This window comes from Urocitellus parryii, chromosome 5 (assembly GCF_045843805.1).
Source record: "Urocitellus parryii isolate mUroPar1 chromosome 5, mUroPar1.hap1, whole genome shotgun sequence".
In the NCBI taxonomy this organism is placed as follows: Eukaryota; Metazoa; Chordata; class Mammalia; order Rodentia; family Sciuridae; genus Urocitellus; species Urocitellus parryii.
Genome location: NC_135535.1, coordinates 54,747,328 through 54,750,967, shown reverse-complemented (window position 1 = coordinate 54,750,967; position 3,640 = coordinate 54,747,328). Strand labels below are relative to the sequence as shown.

The following is a 3,640-nucleotide window of genomic DNA, read 5'->3' as shown; positions in this document are numbered from 1 at the left end:
GAGTTGCCTCTTGCTGGATTAAGCTTGTCCTGAGGGGTTCGGCTCTCCCACACTTCACTAAAAAATCTCATTCTCTTTCCTTAGAGAGCAAAGATTAATCATTCAGAAACTTAATGAGCTGGAAAAACAAATACCAGTAGAAGAAAGGTGCCTCAGAACTTTAAATAAAATAAATTAGTTTCCATTTGAAAAGTAAATTAGTTGATTTACAAATCTCTTTTCTTTTTTTCCCCCCGCTTTCCATTTACACTTCTCTATTTGCCGTCTTCATCAAACTCTTTCCCTCCAAAGATAAAGTTCATTTTAACTGTTTCATTTTTATCTACCACTTTAGAGCATGTCTTACTACCACCATTTTTACATTTAACATTTCTTTTCCCAAGGCTGTCTTTATTTCTGAGTATTTACTGATGTCTTCACAATTCAACAACTATAAGTTTTGAAAGTCATAGAGATATCAAATAGGAACATGAAAATCAAAGTTAAAGAACACTTTCTATTATTATTATTAACCAACTAAAAATGGGAATTTTCTCTTATTAAAGTTGAAAATACTTTCATTTTTACATATTCTTAAATGTAATTATCATATTGAATATACTTTTTAAATTTAAAATATTTTGAATTTAAATATTTTGATTAATAAAAGGCCTCACAATATGACATTGTAGGCAGTCTGAAATAATAGTACCCTAATTTACAAACAGGATGCTTGAACTTGAAATTGGATTTGTATATTCATTCTCTAAACAATGTTTGGAATTTTGAGCTTTTTTTTTAACTTAACTAAATTTAATTTTATTTATAATCTTATAAGATGAAAAGGTACACTTTTCCTAATATCTCATGGAATTTTTTTATGAAAACCAAATACCTATCATAACTTAGACCATTAACTCCAAATTCCTTCAATTTCCTTTTGTTTTCAGGGTCATTGGTATCATCGCCCCAGCAGAATATGACTAGTCCCTTAGCTTTTGCCTCTTGGAAATAGGACGGATTTCTGAGCAGGACTTCAGTATGTGCGTTAATCCCCAGAAGACTTTCAAACTCTGCAAAGCTCATTGTGATGGGGGTTGTGCAACATCTGAGATCCATAAGTTCAGGGTAAATATCAGATTTTCCTTAAGTCAAAAATAATATGGGATATTTGTTCTGCTTCTGCTGAACCATTGTACAAATATCTGAATCAAATGAAGAAATGGTGGTAGTAAGATATACTCTAAAGTGGTTCCAAAGTTTTCTAAAACAGTTTTTTAAATTATATCCAAAAACATATTCATGTCAAAATATGTTGATAAGTTAGCATCCCACATTCCATCCCTTTGTTGACAGATCCATTTTATTTCTATGTTAAACCCTACATCTTCCAGGAAAGATTCTAAAACCATCTTAAGAGAAGGAAATGGCTGATTTTCAGAAAAGGAATTTTCTTCCTCAATCACAGATTCTTGTTGATCTTTAGATTTTAATGCAATCACATGGGTGAGCTTTAACAACTGGAGTTGGTCAAATGTTAGTTCCTTTACTGGAATTTCAAATAATTCAGCTAGATCAGCATCAAACTTCTTCTTCATGGTCAAACATCAGATGGATCACGATATACCACAGGCACAATGTCTTTTGAAAGATGAACATCAAATTCTACAAAGGCTGCACCATGACTAGCAGCGTTTCTTAAAGAAGCAATAGTATTTTCTTGAACTGTAGCCAGCTGTGAAGTTGTTTTTGAATTCCCTGAATCTCTGTGTCCAACATCCCGTGGTATTCTTGGCTTCCAATACTTGGAAAATGAAGATTTCATGTCACAATTGTATCCTGGAAATGGCTTAATAATGATAAAGTCAACTCTCATTTTGCCTATTGTTTTCCTGGAATTTTTGCTCATGATGGGAAGAGTAAGAATTCCAGCACTCTTCCCACTCTCTACATGAATGAACATGTAGTTCAGGGTGATGCCCCTCCTGGACATGGGGGTACAGCCTGTCTCTTATTATCCACCATTGCAGAGAGTGGGAAGATATCTTCCCCCCGAAAATCAAAGATTTATTCCAGGTTATCTGGTTCCATTGTCTGCATGCTGTAGTCTGTCCAGAGATCAGGCTGTAAGCCATAACCACACTCTGGATGTGAATGCCTGCACTTGAACTCATTGTCACTCATTAAAGATATCTCCAAGGTATTGGACATTTTGTGAAGAACTGTGGGAGATACCCTATCATTATCATCTTCCTATGGACCCTCTAGTGTAAGCTTTACGCTAAATCTAGACTTTTAAATTTTTTTCCTGGTTATTGAGATTGAAGATTTTTCAAAATAATGCAAACATAATGTTATTTCAGTCACGCCAGCCACCCAGAATTCAGAGTTTCAACACCACTGTGGATTCCAAATTGACCATCATCAATAATAATTTAATTTTCTTTCACCAGTCTCAAACTCTGAAAGAAGAGGCACAGCATTTTGTGGATTCCAGTTTCCCAAAGCATCATAACTTCCACATATCATAAAAACTTCGGCTGGTAAAAGATTTCTTCTTATTTCAGAGGTAACTTGAGAAGGTGTCATTTTGATGGATTTGTTTTATGATGTCTTGACAAACAGAGGCGGGATACTCCGCAATGGCTTTCTGCAGGCTGGAGAGCTGGAGGAACCAGCAGTGGCACAGCCAAGATGCTGAACCTCAGATCAAGAAGAATCAATGAGGGCTGGGGATGTGGCTCAAGCGGTAGCGCGCTTGCCTGGCATGCGTGCGGCCCAGGTTCGATCCTCAGCACCACATACCAACAAAGATGTTGTGTCCGCCGAGAACTAAAAAATAGATATTTAAAAAAATTCTCTCTCTCTCTCTCTCTCTCTCCTCTCTCACTCTCTCTTTAAAAAAAAAAAAAAAAAAAAAAGAAGAATCAATGATGCTACCCAAGTCTGAGACTGAAGGCTTCTGGAAAGTCCCTGAAGAACCACTGGCAGAGTCTACTTTGGAAGAGTGAAGGAACTAGAGTCTGATGTTCTCAGGGGATCACAGCAGCAATCATCACCTGTTTAAGAAGAACCAATCTTCCATCTGCTAAGGAATTTTGAGCTTTTAATCCAAATTATGCAAGAGTAATATGAATTATTATAAGGTAAAAAGTTTACAAAGGCAAGTATAAAAACAACCTGCCCACATATATAAATAGCAAATTATTACTCATAAAATTTTTTTATATTTCTTAGAACATGCTCCATCATATCATCATTTCCCTGTTATTCCTAGCTAGTTCCTACATTTTTTTTATTACCCCTTAAATATGATTTTTCCAAAAGTTTCTTTTGACCTCTGAAATCTAAAATTTCAGTTCAAGGATTGTGCTCCCAAATACTTTCATCAACCTTCATTTATTCAGTTGCTATATTCCCTAGTTCACGGATAGAAGGATTTTGTAGTCCATTGATAGTGTTAAGTTGTTATCTAGAAGATTCATAACTGGCCTAGAACTTGGGAACTTCTAAGACACTGCCTATGAGTTTATCTGTTTTTAAGAGACCAAAGAGAAAATCACTATGGTAGATAATGCTTTCTTATAAATTATGGATAGCCCTGCACCTAGCATTAAAAGTTCTGGAATTCATAAAATTTGTGAAAGTACTGAGGAAACTT

The 3,640-nt window shown here is 35.3% G+C and overlaps 1 pseudogene; it reads right to left on the bottom strand.

Moving 5' to 3' along the window:
- Nucleotides 1–810: 810 nt before the first annotated feature.
- LOC113185736 (glycerophosphocholine phosphodiesterase GPCPD1 pseudogene) lies at nucleotides 811–2,568 on the bottom strand (annotated as a pseudogene).
- Nucleotides 2,569–3,640: the final 1,072 nt, after the last annotated feature.